At 40.8% G+C, this 15,680-nt stretch overlaps 21 non-coding genes across 21 annotated transcripts; 7 read left to right on the top strand and 14 right to left on the bottom strand.

Moving 5' to 3' along the window:
* Positions 1 to 163: 163 nt before the first annotated feature.
* On the bottom strand, positions 164 to 235 carry TRNAT-UGU (transfer RNA threonine (anticodon UGU)). Its single transcript has one exon. It is a non-coding gene; the product is annotated as a tRNA-Thr (tRNA).
* A 589-nt stretch (positions 236 to 824) lies between these two features.
* TRNAS-GCU (transfer RNA serine (anticodon GCU)) lies at positions 825 to 906 on the bottom strand. Its single transcript has one exon. It is a non-coding gene; the product is annotated as a tRNA-Ser (tRNA).
* A 289-nt stretch (positions 907 to 1,195) lies between these two features.
* On the top strand, positions 1,196 to 1,290 carry TRNAI-UAU (transfer RNA isoleucine (anticodon UAU)). The gene is made up of 2 exons: positions 1,196 to 1,233; positions 1,255 to 1,290. It is a non-coding gene; the product is annotated as a tRNA-Ile (tRNA).
* A 1,159-nt stretch (positions 1,291 to 2,449) lies between these two features.
* Positions 2,450 to 2,521, bottom strand: TRNAT-UGU (transfer RNA threonine (anticodon UGU)). The gene has a single exon. It is a non-coding gene; the product is annotated as a tRNA-Thr (tRNA).
* A 589-nt stretch (positions 2,522 to 3,110) lies between these two features.
* On the bottom strand, positions 3,111 to 3,192 carry TRNAS-GCU (transfer RNA serine (anticodon GCU)). The gene has a single exon. It is a non-coding gene; the product is annotated as a tRNA-Ser (tRNA).
* Positions 3,193 to 3,481: 289 nt separating this feature from the next.
* TRNAI-UAU (transfer RNA isoleucine (anticodon UAU)) lies at positions 3,482 to 3,576 on the top strand. The gene is made up of 2 exons: positions 3,482 to 3,519; positions 3,541 to 3,576. It is a non-coding gene; the product is annotated as a tRNA-Ile (tRNA).
* Positions 3,577 to 4,746: 1,170 nt separating this feature from the next.
* On the bottom strand, positions 4,747 to 4,818 carry TRNAT-UGU (transfer RNA threonine (anticodon UGU)). The gene has a single exon. It is a non-coding gene; the product is annotated as a tRNA-Thr (tRNA).
* Positions 4,819 to 5,407: 589 nt separating this feature from the next.
* Positions 5,408 to 5,489, bottom strand: TRNAS-GCU (transfer RNA serine (anticodon GCU)). The gene has a single exon. It is a non-coding gene; the product is annotated as a tRNA-Ser (tRNA).
* Positions 5,490 to 5,778: 289 nt separating this feature from the next.
* Positions 5,779 to 5,873, top strand: TRNAI-UAU (transfer RNA isoleucine (anticodon UAU)). The gene is made up of 2 exons: positions 5,779 to 5,816; positions 5,838 to 5,873. It is a non-coding gene; the product is annotated as a tRNA-Ile (tRNA).
* Positions 5,874 to 7,045: 1,172 nt separating this feature from the next.
* Positions 7,046 to 7,117, bottom strand: TRNAT-UGU (transfer RNA threonine (anticodon UGU)). The gene has a single exon. It is a non-coding gene; the product is annotated as a tRNA-Thr (tRNA).
* Positions 7,118 to 7,706: 589 nt separating this feature from the next.
* Positions 7,707 to 7,788, bottom strand: TRNAS-GCU (transfer RNA serine (anticodon GCU)). The gene has a single exon. It is a non-coding gene; the product is annotated as a tRNA-Ser (tRNA).
* Positions 7,789 to 8,077: 289 nt separating this feature from the next.
* Positions 8,078 to 8,172, top strand: TRNAI-UAU (transfer RNA isoleucine (anticodon UAU)). Its single transcript has 2 exons — positions 8,078 to 8,115; positions 8,137 to 8,172. It is a non-coding gene; the product is annotated as a tRNA-Ile (tRNA).
* Positions 8,173 to 9,331: 1,159 nt separating this feature from the next.
* Positions 9,332 to 9,403, bottom strand: TRNAT-UGU (transfer RNA threonine (anticodon UGU)). The gene has a single exon. It is a non-coding gene; the product is annotated as a tRNA-Thr (tRNA).
* A 589-nt stretch (positions 9,404 to 9,992) lies between these two features.
* On the bottom strand, positions 9,993 to 10,074 carry TRNAS-GCU (transfer RNA serine (anticodon GCU)). Its single transcript has one exon. It is a non-coding gene; the product is annotated as a tRNA-Ser (tRNA).
* Positions 10,075 to 10,363: 289 nt separating this feature from the next.
* Positions 10,364 to 10,458, top strand: TRNAI-UAU (transfer RNA isoleucine (anticodon UAU)). Its single transcript has 2 exons — positions 10,364 to 10,401; positions 10,423 to 10,458. It is a non-coding gene; the product is annotated as a tRNA-Ile (tRNA).
* Positions 10,459 to 11,617: 1,159 nt separating this feature from the next.
* Positions 11,618 to 11,689, bottom strand: TRNAT-UGU (transfer RNA threonine (anticodon UGU)). Its single transcript has one exon. It is a non-coding gene; the product is annotated as a tRNA-Thr (tRNA).
* A 589-nt stretch (positions 11,690 to 12,278) lies between these two features.
* TRNAS-GCU (transfer RNA serine (anticodon GCU)) lies at positions 12,279 to 12,360 on the bottom strand. The gene has a single exon. It is a non-coding gene; the product is annotated as a tRNA-Ser (tRNA).
* A 289-nt stretch (positions 12,361 to 12,649) lies between these two features.
* On the top strand, positions 12,650 to 12,744 carry TRNAI-UAU (transfer RNA isoleucine (anticodon UAU)). The gene is made up of 2 exons: positions 12,650 to 12,687; positions 12,709 to 12,744. It is a non-coding gene; the product is annotated as a tRNA-Ile (tRNA).
* A 1,159-nt stretch (positions 12,745 to 13,903) lies between these two features.
* Positions 13,904 to 13,975, bottom strand: TRNAT-UGU (transfer RNA threonine (anticodon UGU)). Its single transcript has one exon. It is a non-coding gene; the product is annotated as a tRNA-Thr (tRNA).
* A 589-nt stretch (positions 13,976 to 14,564) lies between these two features.
* Positions 14,565 to 14,646, bottom strand: TRNAS-GCU (transfer RNA serine (anticodon GCU)). The gene has a single exon. It is a non-coding gene; the product is annotated as a tRNA-Ser (tRNA).
* Positions 14,647 to 14,935: 289 nt separating this feature from the next.
* Positions 14,936 to 15,030, top strand: TRNAI-UAU (transfer RNA isoleucine (anticodon UAU)). The gene is made up of 2 exons: positions 14,936 to 14,973; positions 14,995 to 15,030. It is a non-coding gene; the product is annotated as a tRNA-Ile (tRNA).
* The last annotated feature ends 650 nt before the right edge of the window (positions 15,031 to 15,680 follow it).

Raw genomic sequence — 15,680 nt, 5'->3', positions numbered from 1 at the left:
TCGGAAGGGGTGAGACAATAGTTTATGGTTCAATGGTTTTCATGAAGTCTTCTTGATAAGATGAAAGCAGGAAAGGGAAGCTTGTCAATAAGCAAACTTAAGACAAGGTGTGACTCCTAGAAAGAATGACTTGAAAACAACATACAGAAACACACATATAAAAAGGCCCTGATGAGGCTTGAACTCATGACCCCTGGTTTACAAGACCAGTGCTCTGCCACTGAGCTACAAGGCCGGTCTGCCTGCAGTTTGTAAATCGCAACATGTATTCTTACTGCGGTATGAAGATATCTATGATTTTGAGACTCTGTATGGAAATGCAGTTGCATTTGAATGTCTACATGTGTGCACAAATCGAAGAGCATGCTTAAGACGCTTTTCTTGAAAGTAGGAAAAACTCCATTTTGATTTGAGAACATAAGAGTATTCACATTTATGACCATACTGAAAGCTCTACTGAGTATGTCCGCAATCAGTGACAGATAGAGAACTCACTTATTAGAAGTGATCTGTCTCTGTGGGGCAGACAAATGTAAACACGCATACACTTGAGACGGCTGAAACTTTAGGAGTAAGAAATGCTTTCTTATCAGTCTATCTATCCAAACTGGTTGGAAGGCCAGGAGTGAGGAATAGGCAATCCTCTGGACACTTCATGAAAGATCTAATTTCAATTAAGCACAAAATACTTCCCTTTATTTGACATAAATGCCATAATGGAATAGTCAGTTGGGCCCTTCTAGTGGATTATGGCAGTGTCTTGAAAGAGAGTGTAATTGTACTACGAGACATGCTCACCTTCAAAAGAGTGTCTGATGGCTTTCCGACGAAGGTGGGATTCGAACCCACGCGTGCAGAGCACAATGGATTAGCAGTCCATCGCCTCAACCACTCGGCCACCTCGTCTGCCTTAGGGGCTTATATTTCATTTTTGGTGAAATTCTAACTATGTGCTAATTAAAAATAAGCATAAGTTTATCCTAGACTGTGTCAGAATGGCAAATGTATGGGGTGTTCAATAGACAGAGCACACGATATAGCAGAATTATCAAATCTATTCCATTTGGACTGTATTTTTAATAGTCATGATAACATGCTAGCATGTGAGTCGATCTTGCACAGTGAATAATGGAGCAGTGCAGTATCTACTTGGTTAGCACTAGATGGCTCAAATGGTGAGAAATGAAAACAGTAAGCTCCAGTGGCGCAATCGGTTAGCGCGCGGTACTTATACAGCAGTACTTGCACTGAGCCATGCCGAGGTTGTGAGTTCGAGCCTCACCTGGAGCAGTTGATTGGTTTTCGTAAACCATTTCACTAAAAGTAAAGATTAGACTCAGAATAAAGACGGCTCTTGCTAGAGAGTCTTAACTTCTTTTCAGGATCTGCGTGTCCGACTCCTCCAGGTGCCAAATATCACATATCCTATGCGGTGCTCCTTATAAACATTCAATGATGTACCATCTTGCATAGCATGCAAACACCACATCAGTGCATTTAAAAATACTTTTGTAGAATAATAAATATGATGAATACATTGTTGTCACGGGATAACCATACACTGAGGAGCTGCAAATAGTACTGTGTCAGCTACATACAATAAAATTTAACTCAAAGAAATATCAAAAGAAGAGCATCATCATATTAAAGTTTCTAGTCAACATAAGAGTTGCACCATAGCAGCTTATGGTGCTTTCTGCTCAGATTGTGCCTCCAATCCCACATTGACTTTTTTAGTTCTTTGCAATTTTAAAAAACAATTCCTGCTGAAAGCTAGCTTTTCAAAACCATTCAACCTATTACATTTATTTCTCTAACCTGTGAATGTGGTCCATGTTCTCTTTTCCTCATTCCCATCATGATACTCCCTTTCCGGAAACCAAGTTCACTTCTTTATCCAGCCCACCCATCCAAGGTCACCAAATCTATGAAGCAATTCTGCTTTTTCTCACATTCTCTCCATGTACAAGATACCTTGTATCAATTGAATGGACAGCAGGAGAGGTGAATATTTATGGTTAGTGGGGGTGGGGTTTTGAAGATTAACCTCATTTGACTAAGAGCCGGGGTATCTGGGAGAAAAAGTATTTTAAGGGGGATGAAGTTCATATCTCCTTGGTGAAATTTCTAGAGCCTTATTTCATCCTTTCTGTGGATGCAGACTCAGTCGGAACAGACGTCCTAGTCCTCGCTCTGCCTTTCAAAGGAACTTTAAATATGCATGGCTTATTTGGCTTTGCCCGGCAGGGCTTGCCCGGCGGGGTGAGAATGGCGTTCGTCAGGCGATCGGAAGGGGTGAGACAATAGTTTATGGTTCAATGGTTTCCATGAAGTCTTCTTGATAAGATGAAAGCAGGAAAGGGAAGCTTGTCAATAAGCAAACTTAAGACAAGGTGTGACTCCTAGAAAGAATGACTTGAAAACAACATACAGAAACACACATATAAAAAGGCCCTGATGAGGCTTGAACTCATGACCCCTGGTTTACAAGACCAGTGCTCTGCCACTGAGCTACAAGGCCGGTCTGCCTGCAGTTTGTAAATCGCAACATGTATTCTTACTGCGGTATGAAGATATCTATGATTTTGAGACTCTGTATGGAAATGCAGTTGCATTTGAATGTCTACATGTGTGCACAAATCGAAGAGCATGCTTAAGACACTTTTCTTGAAAGTAGGAAAAACTCCATTTTGATTTGAGAACATAAGAGTATTCACATTTATGACCATACTGAAAGCTCTACTGAGTATGTCCGCAATCAGTGACAGATAGAGAACTCACTTATTAGAAGTGATCTGTCTCTGTGGGGCAGACAAATGTAAACACGCATACACTTGAGACGGCTGAAACTTTAGGAGTAAGAAATGCTTTCTTATCAGTCTATCTATCCAAACTGGTTGGAAGGCCAGGAGTGAGGAATAGGCAATCCTCTGGACACTTCATGAAAGATCTAATTTCAATTAAGCACAAAATACTTCCCTTTATTTGACATAAATGCCATAATGGAATAGTCAGTTGGGCCCTTCTAGTGGATTATGGCAGTGTCTTGAAAGAGAGTGTAATTGTACTACGAGACATGCTCACCTTCAAAAGAGTGTCTGATGGCTTTCCGACGAAGGTGGGATTCGAACCCACGCGTGCAGAGCACAATGGATTAGCAGTCCATCGCCTCAACCACTCGGCCACCTCGTCTGCCTTAGGGGCTTATATTTCATTTTTGGTGAAATTCTAACTATGTGCTAATTAAAAATAAGCATAAGTTTATCCTAGACTGTGTCAGAATGGCAAATGTATGGGGTGTTCAATAGACAGAGCACACGATATAGCAGAATTATCAAATCTATTCCATTTGGACTGTATTTTTAATAGTCATGATAACATGCTAGCATGTGAGTCGATCTTGCACAGTGAATAATGGAGCAGTGCAGTATCTACTTGGTTAGCACTAGATGGCTCAAATGGGGAGAAATGAAAACAGTAAGCTCCAGTGGCGCAATCGGTTAGCGCGCGGTACTTATACAGCAGTACTTGCACTGAGCCATGCCGAGGTTGTGAGTTCGAGCCTCACCTGGAGCAGTTGATTGGTTTTCATAAACCATTTCACTAAAAGTAAAGATTAGACTCAGAATAAAGACGGCTCTTGCTAGAGAGTCTTAACTTCTTTTCAGGATCTGCGTGTCCGACTCCTCCAGGTGCCAAATATCACATATCCTATGCGATGCTCCTTATAAACATTCAATGATGTACCATCTTGCATAGCATGCAAACACCACATCAGTGCATTTAAAAATACTTTTGTAGAATAATAAATATGATGAATACATTGTTGTCACGGGATAACCATAAACTGAGGAGCTGCAAACAGTACTGTGTCAGCTACATACAATAAAATTTAACTCAAAGAAATATCAAAAGAAGAGCATCATCATATTAAAGTTTCTAGTCAACATAAGAGTTGCACCATAGCAGCTTATGGTGCTTTCTGCTCAGATTGTGCCTCCAATCCCACATTGACTTTTTTAGTTCTTTGCAATTTTAAAAAACAATTCCTGCTCAAAGCTAGCTTTTCAAAACCATTCAACCTATTACATTTATTTCTCTAACCTGTGAATGTGGTCCATGTTCTCTTTTCCTCATTCCCATCATGATACTCCCTTTCCGGAAACCAAGTTCACTTCTTTATCCAGCCCACCCATCCAAGGTCACCAAATCTATGAAGCAATTCTGCTTTTTCTCACATTCTCTCCATGTACAAGATACCTTGTATCAATTGAATGGACAGCAGGAGAGGTGAATATTTATGGTTAGTGGGGGTGGGGTTTTGAAGTTTAACCTCATTTGACTAAGAGCCGGGGTATCTGGGAGAAAAAGTATTTTAAGGGGGATGAAGTTCATATCTCCTTGGTGAAATTTCTAGAGCCTTATTTCATCCTTTCTGTGGATGCAGACTCAGTCGGAACAGACGTCCTAGTCCTCGCTCTGCCTTTCAAAGGAACTTTAAATATGCATGGCTTATTTGGCTTTGCCCGGCAGGGCTTGCCCGGCGGGGTGAGAATGGCGTTTGTCAGGCGTTCGTCAGGCGATCGGAAGGGGTGAGGCAATAGTTTATGGTTCAATGGTTTTCATGAAGTCTTCTTGATAAGATGAAAGCAGGAAAGGGAAGCTTGTCAATAAGCAAACTTAAGACAAGGTGTGACTCCTAGAAAGAATGACTTGAAAACAACATACAGAAACACACATATAAAAAGGCCCTGATGAGGCTTGAACTCATGACCCCTGGTTTACAAGACCAGTGCTCTGCCACTGAGCTACAAGGCCGGTCTGCCTGCAGTTTGTAAATCGCAACATGTATTCTTACTGCGGTATGAAGATATCTATGATTTTGAGACTCTGTATGGAAATGCAGTTGCATTTGAATGTCTACATGTGTGCACAAATCGAAGAGCATGCTTAAGACACTTTTCTTGAAAGTAGGAAAAACTCCATTTTGATTTGAGAACATAAGAGTATTCACATTTATGACCATACTGAAAGCTCTACTGAGTATGTCCACAATCAGTGACAGATAGAGAACTCACTTATTAGAAGTGATCTGTCTCTGTGGGGCAGACAAATGTAAACACGCATACACTTGAGACGGCTGAAACTTTAGGAGTAAGAAATGCTTTCTTATCAGTCTATCTATCCAAACTGGTTGGAAGGCCAGGAGTGAGGAATAGGCAATCCTCTGGACACTTCATGAAAGATCTAATTTCAATTAAGCACAAAATACTTCCCTTTATTTGACATAAATGCCATAATGGAATAGTCAGTTGGGCCCTTCTAGTGGATTATGGCAGTGTCTTGAAAGAGAGTGTAATTGTACTACGAGACATGCTCACCTTCAAAAGAGTGTCTGATGGCTTTCCGACGAAGGTGGGATTCGAACCCACGCGTGCAGAGCACAATGGATTAGCAGTCCATCGTCTCAACCACTCGGCCACCTCGTCTGCCTTAGGGGCTTATATTTCATTTTTGGTGAAATTCTAACTATGTGCTAATTAAAAATAAGCATAAGTTTATCCTAGACTGTGTCAGAATGGCAAATGTATGGGGTGTTCAATAGACAGAGCACACAATATAGCAGAATTATCAAATCTATTCCATTTGGACTGTATTTTTAATAGTCATGATAACATGCTAGCATGTGAGTCGATCTTGCACAGTGAATAATGGAGCAGTGCAGTATCTACTTGGTTAGCACTAGATGGCTCAAATGGGGAGAAATGAAAACAGTAAGCTCCAGTGGCGCAATCGGTTAGCACGCGGTACTTATACAGCAGTACTTGCACTGAGCCATGCCGAGGTTGTGAGTTCGAGCCTCACCTGGAGCAGTTGATTGGTTTTCATAAACCATTTCACTAAAAGTAAAGATTAGATTCAGAATAAAGACGGCTCTTGCTAGAGAGTCTTAACTTCTTTTCAGGATCTGCGTGTCCGACTCCTCCAGGTGCCAAATATCACATATCCTATGCGATGCTCCTTATAAACATTCAATGATGTACCATCTTGCATAACATGCAAACACCACATCAGTGCATTTAAAAATACTTTTGTAGAATAATAAATATGATGAATACATTGTTGTCACGGGATAACCATAAACTGAGGAGCTGCAAACAGTACTGTGTCAGCTACATACAATAAAATTTAACTCAAAGAAATATCAAAAGAAGAGCATCATCATATTAAAGTTTCTAGTCAACATAAGAGTTGCACCATAGCAGCTTATGGTGCTTTCTGCTCAGATTGTGCCTCCAATCCCACATTGACTTTTTTAGTTCTTTGCAATTTTAAAAAACAATTCCTGCTCAAAGCTAGCTTTTCAAAACCATTCAACCTATTACATTTATTTCTCTAACCTGTGAATGTGGTCCATGTTCTCTTTTCCTCATTCCCATCATGATACTCCCTTTCCGGAAACCAAGTTCACTTCTTTATCCAGCCCACCCATCCAAGGTCACCAAATCTATGAAGCAATTCTGCTTTTTCTCACATTCTCTCCATGTACAAGATACCTTGTATCAATTGAATGGACAGCAGGAGAGGTGAATATTTATGGTTAGTGGGGGTGGGGTTTTGAAGTTTAACCTCATTTGACTAAGAGCCGGGGTATCTGGGAGAAAAAGTATTTTAAGGGGGATGAAGTTCATATCTCCTTGGTGAAATTTCTAGAGCCTTATTTCATCCTTTCTGTGGATGCAGACTCAGTCGGAACAGACGTCCTAGTCCTCGCTCTGCCTTTCAAAGGAACTTTAAATATGCATGGCTTATTTGGCTTTGCCCGGCAGGGCTTGCCCGGCGGGGTGAGAATGGCGTTTGTCAGGCGTTCGTCAGGCGATCGGAAGGGGTGAGGCAATAGTTTATGGTTCAATGGTTTTCATGAAGTCTTCTTGATAAGATGAAAGCAGGAAAGGGAAGCTTGTCAATAAGCAAACTTAAGACAAGGTGTGACTCCTAGAAAGAATGACTTGAAAACAACATACAGAAACACACATATATAAAAAGGCCCTGATGAGGCTTGAACTCATGACCCCTGGTTTACAAGACCAGTGCTCTGCCACTGAGCTACAAGGCCGGTCTGCCTGCAGTTTGTAAATCGCAACATGTATTCTTACTGCGGTATGAAGATATCTATGATTTTGAGACTCTGTATGGAAATGCAGTTGCATTTGAATGTCTACATGTGTGCACAAATCGAAGAGCATGCTTAAGACACTTTTCTTGAAAGTAGGAAAAACTCCATTTTGATTTGAGAACATAAGAGTATTCACATTTATGACCATACTGAAAGCTCTACTGAGTATGTCCGCAATCAGTGACAGATAGAGAACTCACTTATTAGAAGTGATCTGTCTCTGTGGGGCAGACAAATGTAAACACGCATACACTTGAGACGGCTGAAACTTTAGGAGTAAGAAATGCTTTCTTATCAGTCTATCTATCCAAACTGGTTGGAAGGCCAGGAGTGAGGAATAGGCAATCCTCTGGACACTTCATGAAAGATCTAATTTCAATTAAGCACAAAATACTTCCCTTTATTTGACATAAATGCCATAATGGAATAGTCAGTTGGGCCCTTCTAGTGGATTATGGCAGTGTCTTGAAAGAGAGTGTAATTGTACTACGAGACATGCTCACCTTCAAAAGAGTGTCTGATGGCTTTCCGACGAAGGTGGGATTCGAACCCACGCATGCAGAGCACAATGGATTAGCAGTCCATCGCCTCAACCACTCGGCCACCTCGTCTGCCTTAGGGGCTTATATTTCATTTTTGGTGAAATTCTAACTATGTGCTAATTAAAAATAAGCATAAGTTTATCCTAGACTGTGTCAGAATGGCAAATGTATGGGGTGTTCAATAGACAGAGCACACGATATAGCAGAATTATCAAATCTATTCCATTTGGACTGTATTTTTAATAGTCATGATAACATGCTAGCATGTGAGTCGATCTTGCACAGTGAATAATGGAGCAGTGCAGTATCTACTTGGTTAGCACTAGATGGCTCAAATGGGGAGAAATGAAAACAGTAAGCTCCAGTGGCGCAATCGGTTAGCGCGCGGTACTTATACAGCAGTACTTGCACTGAGCCATGCCGAGGTTGTGAGTTCGAGCCTCACCTGGAGCAGTTGATTGGTTTTCGTAAACCATTTCACTAAAAGTAAAGATTAGACTCAGAATAAAGACGGCTCTTGCTAGAGAGTCTTAACTTCTTTTCAGGATCTGCGTGTCCGACTCCTCCAGGTGCCAAATATCACATATCCTATGCGATGCTCCTTATAAACATTCAATGATGTACCATCTTGCATAGCATGCAAACACCACATCAGTGCATTTAAAAATACTTTTGTAGAATAATAAATATGATGAATACATTGTTGTCACGGGATAACCATAAACTGAGGAGCTGCAAACAGTACTGTGTCAGCTACATACAATAAAATTTAACTCAAAGAAATATCAAAAGAAGAGCATCATCATATTAAAGTTTCTAGTCAACATAAGAGTTGCACCATAGCAGCTTATGGTGCTTTCTGCTCAGATTGTGCCTCCAATCCCACATTGACTTTTTTAGTTCTTTGCAATTTTAAAAAACAATTCCTGCTGAAAGCTAGCTTTTCAAAACCATTCAACCTATTACATTTATTTCTCTAACCTGTGAATGTGGTCCATGTTCTCTTTTCCTCATTCCCATCATGATACTCCCTTTCCGGAAACCAAGTTCACTTCTTTATCCAGCCCACCCATCCAAGGTCACCAAATCTATGAAGCAATTCTGCTTTTTCTCACATTCTCTCCATGTACAAGATACCTTGTATCAATTGAATGGACAGCAGGAGAGGTGAATATTTATGGTTAGTGGGGGTGGGGTTTTGAAGATTAACCTCATTTGACTAAGAGCCGGGGTATCTGGGAGAAAAAGTATTTTAAGGGGGATGAAGTTCATATCTCCTTGGTGAAATTTGTAGAGCCTTATTTCATCCTTTCTGTGGATGCAGACTCAGTCGGAACAGACGTCCTAGTCCTCGCTCTGACTTTCAAAGGAACTTTAAATATGCATGGCTTATTTGGCTTTGCCCGGCAGGGCTTGCCCGGCGGGGTGAGAATGGCGTTCGTCAGGCGATCGGAAGGGGTGAGACAATAGTTTATGGTTCAATGGTTTCCATGAAGTCTTCTTGATAAGATGAAAGCAGGAAAGGGAAGCTTGTCAATAAGCAAACTTAAGACAAGGTGTGACTCCTAGAAAGAATGACTTGAAAACAACATACAGAAACACACATATAAAAAGGCCCTGATGAGGCTTGAACTCATGACCCCTGGTTTACAAGACCAGTGCTCTGCCACTGAGCTACAAGGCCGGTCTGCCTGCAGTTTGTAAATCGCAACATGTATTCTTACTGCGGTATGAAGATATCTATGATTTTGAGACTCTGTATGGAAATGCAGTTGCATTTGAATGTCTACATGTGTGCACAAATCGAAGAGCATGCTTAAGACACTTTTCTTGAAAGTAGGAAAAACTCCATTTTGATTTGAGAACATAAGAGTATTCACATTTATGACCATACTGAAAGCTCTACTGAGTATGTCCGCAATCAGTGACAGATAGAGAACTCACTTATTAGAAGTGATCTGTCTCTGTGGGGCAGACAAATGTAAACACGCATACACTTGAGACGGCTGAAACTTTAGGAGTAAGAAATGCTTTCTTATCAGTCTATCTATCCAAACTGGTTGGAAGGCCAGGAGTGAGGAATAGGCAATCCTCTGGACACTTCATGAAAGATCTAATTTCAATTAAGCACAAAATACTTCCCTTTATTTGACATAAATGCCATAATGGAATAGTCAGTTGGGCCCTTCTAGTGGATTATGGCAGTGTCTTGAAAGAGAGTGTAATTGTACTACGAGACATGCTCACCTTCAAAAGAGTGTCTGATGGCTTTCCGACGAAGGTGGGATTCGAACCCACGCGTGCAGAGCACAATGGATTAGCAGTCCATCGCCTTAACCACTCGGCCACCTCGTCTGCCTTAGGGGCCTATATTTCATTTTTGGTGAAATTCTAACTATGTGCTAATTAAAAATAAGCATAAGTTTATCCTAGACTGTGTCAGAACGGCAAATGTATGGGGTGTTCAATAGACAGAGCACACGATATAGCAGAATTATCAAATCTATTCCATTTGGACTGTATTTTTAATAGTCATGATAACATGCTAGCATGTGAGTCGATCTTGCACAGTGAATAATGGAGCAGTGCAGTATCTACTTGGTTAGCACTAGATGGCTCAAATGGGGAGAAATGAAAACAGTAAGCTCCAGTGGCGCAATCGGTTAGCGCGCGGTACTTATACAGCAGTACTTGCACTGAGCCATGCAGAGGTTGTGAGTTCGATCCTCACCTGGAGCAGTTGATTGGTTTTCGTAAACCATTTCACTAAAAGTAAAGATTAGACTCAGAATAAAGACGGCTCTTGCTAGAGAGTCTTAACTTCTTTTCAGGATCTGCGTGTCCGACTCCTCCAGGTGCCAAATATCACATATCCTATGCGATGCTCCTTATAAACATTCAATGATGTACCATCTTGCATAGCATGCAAACACCACATCAGTGCATTTAAAAATACTTTTGTAGAATAATAAATATGATGAATACATTGTTGTCACGGGATAACCATAAACTGAGGAGCTGCAAACAGTACTGTGTCAGCTACATACAATAAAATTTAACTCAAAGAAATATCAAAAGAAGAGCATCATCATATTAAAGTTTCTAGTCAACATAAGAGTTGCACCATAGCAGCTTATGGTGCTTTCTGCTCAGATTGTGCCTCCAATCCCACATTGACTTTTTTAGTTCTTTGCAATTTTAAAAAACAATTCCTGCTGAAAGCTAGCTTTTCAAAACCATTCAACCTATTACATTTATTTCTCTAACCTGTGAATGTGGTCCATGTTCTCTTTTCCTCATTCCCATCATGATACTCCCTTTCCGGAAACCAAGTTCACTTCTTTATCCAGCCCACCCATCCAAGGTCACCAAATCTATGAAGCAATTCTGCTTTTTCTCACATTCTCTCCATGTACAAGATACCTTGTATCAATTGAATGGACAGCAGGAGAGGTGAATATTTATGGTTAGTGGGGGTGGGGTTTTGAAGATTAACCTCATTTGACTAAGAGCCGGGGTATCTGGGAGAAAAAGTATTTTAAGGGGGATGAAGTTCATATCTCCTTGGTGAAATTTCTAGAGCCTTATTTCATCCTTTCTGTGGATGCAGACTCAGTCGGAACAGACGTCCTAGTCCTCGCTCTGCCTTTCAAAGGAACTTTAAATATGCATGGCTTATTTGGCTTTGCCCGGCAGGGCTTGCCCGGCGGGGTGAGAATGGCGTTCGTCAGGCGATCGGAAGGGGTGAGACAATAGTTTATGGTTCAATGGTTTCCATGAAGTCTTCTTGATAAGATGAAAGCAGGAAAGGGAAGCTTGTCAATAAGCAAACTTAAGACAAGGTGTGACTCCTAGAAAGAATGACTTGAAAACAACATACAGAAACACACATATAAAAAGGCCCTGATGAGGCTTGAACTCATGACCCCTGGTTTACAAGACCAGTGCTCTGCCACTGAGCTACAAGGCCGGTCTGCCTGCAGTTTGTAAATCGCAACATGTATTCTTACTGCGGTATGAAGATATCTATGATTTTGAGACTCTGTATGGAAATGCAGTTGCATTTGAATGTCTACATGTGTGCACAAATCGAAGAGCATGCTTAAGACACTTTTCTTGAAAGTAGGAAAAACTCCATTTTGATTTGAGAACATAAGAGTATTCACATTTATGACCATACTGAAAGCTCTACTGAGTATGTCCGCAATCAGTGACAGATAGAGAACTCACTTATTAGAAGTGATCTGTCTCTGTGGGGCAGACAAATGTAAACACGCATACACTTGAGACGGCTGAAACTTTAGGAGTAAGAAATGCTTTCTTATCAGTCTATCTATCCAAACTGGTTGGAAGGCCAGGAGTGAGGAATAGGCAATCCTCTGGACACTTCATGAAAGATCTAATTTCAATTAAGCACAAAATACTTCCCTTTATTTGACATAAATGCCATAATGGAATAGTCAGTTGGGCCCTTCTAGTGGATTATGGCAGTGTCTTGAAAGAGAGTGTAATTGTACTTCGAGACATGCTCACCTTCAAAAGAGTGTCTGATGGCTTTCCGACGAAGGTGGGATTCGAACCCACGCGTGCAGAGCACAATGGATTAGCAGTCCATCGCCTCAACCACTCGGCCACCTCGTCTGCCTTAGGGGCTTATATTTCATTTTAGGTGAAATTCTAACTATGTGCTAATTAAAAATAAGCATAAGTTTATCCTAGACTGTGTCAGAATGGCAAATGTATGGGGTGTTCAATAGACAGAGCACACGATATAGCAGAATTATCAAATCTATTCCATTTGGACTGTATTTTTAATAGTCATGATAACATGCTAGCATGTGAGTCGATCTTGCACAGTGAATAATGGAGCAGTGCAGTATCTACTTGGTTAGCACTAGATGGCTCAAATGGGGAGAAGTGAAAACAGTAAGCTCCAGTGGCGCAATCGGTTAGCGCGCGGTACTTATACAGCAGTACTTGCACTGAGCCATGCCGAGGTTGTGAGTTCGAGCCTCACCTGGAGCAGTTGATTGGTTTTCATAAACCATTTCACTAAAAGTAAAGATTAGACTCAGAATAAAGACGGCTCTTGCTAGAGAGTCTTAACTTCTTTTCAGGATCTGCGTGTCCGACTCCTCCAGGTGCCAAATATCACATATCCTATGCGATGCTCCTTATAAACATTCAATGATGTACCATCTTGCATAGCATGCAAACACCACATCAGTGCATTTAAAAATACTTTTGTAGAATAATAAATATGATGAATACATTGTTGTCACGGGATAACCATAAACTGAGGAGCTGCAAACAGTACTGTGTCAGCTACATACAATAAAATTTAACTCAAAGAAATATCAAAAGAAGAGCATCATCATATTAAAGTTTCTAGTCAACATAAGAGTTGCACCATAGCAGCTTATGGTGCTTTCTGCTCAGATTGTGCCTCCAATCCCACATTGACTTTTTTAGTTCTTTGCAATTTTAAAAAACAATTCCTGCTCAAAGCTAGCTTTTCAAAACCATTCAACCTATTACATTTATTTCTCTTACCTGTGAATGTGGTCCATGTTCTCTTTTCCTCATTCCCATCATGATACTCCCTTTCCGGAAACCAAGTTCACTTCTTTATCCAGCCCACCCATCCAAGGTCACCAAATCTATGAAGCAATTCTGCTTTTTCTCACATTCTCTCCATGTACAAGATACCTTGTATCAATTGAATGGACAGCAGGAGAGGTGAATATTTATGGTTAGTGGGGGTGGGGTTTTGAAGATTAACCTCATTTGACTAAGAGCCGGGGTATCTGGGAGAAAAAGTATTTTAAGGGGGATGAAGTTCATATCTCCTTGGTGAAATTTCTAGAGCCTTATTTCATCCTTTCTGTGGATGCAGACTCAGTCGGAACAGACGTCCTAGTCCTCGCTCTGCCTTTCAAAGGAACTTTAAATATGCATGGCTTATTTGGCTTTGCCCGGCACGGCTTGCCCGGCGGGGTGAGAATGGCGTTCGTCAGGCGATCGGAAGGGGTGAGACAATAGTTTATGGTTCAATGGTTTTCATGAAGTCTTCTTGATAAGATTAAAGCAGGAAAGGGAAGCTTGTCAATAAGCAAACTTAAGACAAGGTGTGACTCCTAGAAAGAATGACTTGAAAACAACATACAGAAACACACATATAAAAAGGCCCTGATGAGGCTTGAACTCATGACCCCTGGTTTACAAGACCAGTGCTCTGCCACTGAGCTACAAGGCCGGTCTGCCTGCAGTTTGTAAATCGCAACATGTATTCTTACTGCGGTATGAAGATATCTATGATTTTGAGACTCTGTATGGAAATGCAGTTGCATTTGAATGTCTACATGTGTGCACAAAACGAAGAGCATGCTTAAGACACTTTTCTTGAAAGTAGGAAAAACTCCATTTTGATTTGAGAACATAAGAGTATTCACATTTATGACCATACTGAAAGCTCTACTGAGTATGTCCGCAATCAGTGACAGATAGAGAACTCACTTATTAGAAGTGATCTGTCTCTGTGGGGCAGACAAATGTAAACACGCATACACTTGAGACGGCTGAAACTTTAGGAGTAAGAAATGCTTTCTTATCAGTCTATCTATCCAAACTGGTTGGAAGGCCAGGAGTGAGGAATAGGCAATCCTCTGGACACTTCATGAAAGATCTAATTTCAATTAAGCACAAAATACTTCCCTTTATTTGACATAAATGCCATAATGGAATAGTCAGTTGGGCCCTTCTAGTGGATTATGGCAGTGTCTTGAAAGAGAGTGTAATTGTACTACGAGACATGCTCACCTTCAAAAGAGTGTCTGATGGCTTTCCGACGAAGGTGGGATTCGAACCCACGCGTGCAGAGCACAATGGATTAGCAGTCCATCGCCTCAACCACTCGGCCACCTCGTCTGCCTTAGGGGCTTATATTTCATTTTTGGTGAAATTCTAACTATGTGCTAATTAAAAATAAGCATAAGTTTATCCTAGACTGTGTCAGAATGGCAAATGTATGGGGTGTTCAATAGACAGAGCACACGATATAGCAGAATTATCAAATCTATTCCATTTGGACTGTATTTTTAATAGTCATGATAACATGCTAGCATGTGAGTCGATCTTGCACAGTGAATAATGGAGCAGTGCAGTATCTACTTGGTTAGCACTAGATGGCTCAAATGGTGAGAAATGAAAACAGTAAGCTCCAGTGGCGCAATCGGTTAGCGCGCGGTACTTATACAGCAGTACTTGCACTGAGCCATGCCGAGGTTGTGAGTTCGAGCCTCACCTGGAGCAGTTGTTTGTTTTTGGTAAACCATTTCACTAAAAGTAAAGATTAGACTCAGAATAAAGACGGCTCTTGCTAGAGAGTCTTAACTTCTTTTCAGGATCTGCGTGTCCGACTCCTCCAGGTGCCAAATATCACATATCCTATGCGGTGCTCCTTATAAACATTCAATGATGTACCATCTTGCATAGCATGCAAACACCACATCAGTGCATTTAAAAATACTTTTGTAGAATAATAAATATGATGAATACATTGTTGTCACGGGATAACCATACACTGAGGAGCTGCAAATAGTACTGTGTCAGCTACATACAATAAAATTTAACTCAAAGAAATATCAAAAGAAGAGCATCATCATATTAAAGTTTCTAGTCAACATAAGAGTTGCACCATAGCAGCTTATGGTGCTTTCTGCTCAGATTGTGCCTCCAATCCCACATTGACTTTTTTAGTTCTTTGCAATTTTAAAAAACAATTCCTGCTGAAAGCTAGCTTTTCAAAACCATTCAACCTATTACATTTATTTCTCTAACCTGTGAATGTGGTCCGTGTTCTCTTTTCCTCATTCCCATCATGATACTCCCTTTCCGGAAACCAAGTTCACTTCTTTATCCAGCCCACCCATCCAAGGTCACCAAATCGATGAAGCAATTCT

The sequence above is a fragment of the Lissotriton vulgaris genome, chromosome 5 (genome assembly GCF_964263255.1).
Source record: "Lissotriton vulgaris chromosome 5, aLisVul1.2, whole genome shotgun sequence".
Classification (NCBI taxonomy): domain Eukaryota; kingdom Metazoa; phylum Chordata; class Amphibia; order Caudata; family Salamandridae; genus Lissotriton; species Lissotriton vulgaris.
The sequence above is the reverse complement of the archived record's forward strand: the minus strand, read 5'-3'. Positions and strand labels throughout refer to the sequence as shown.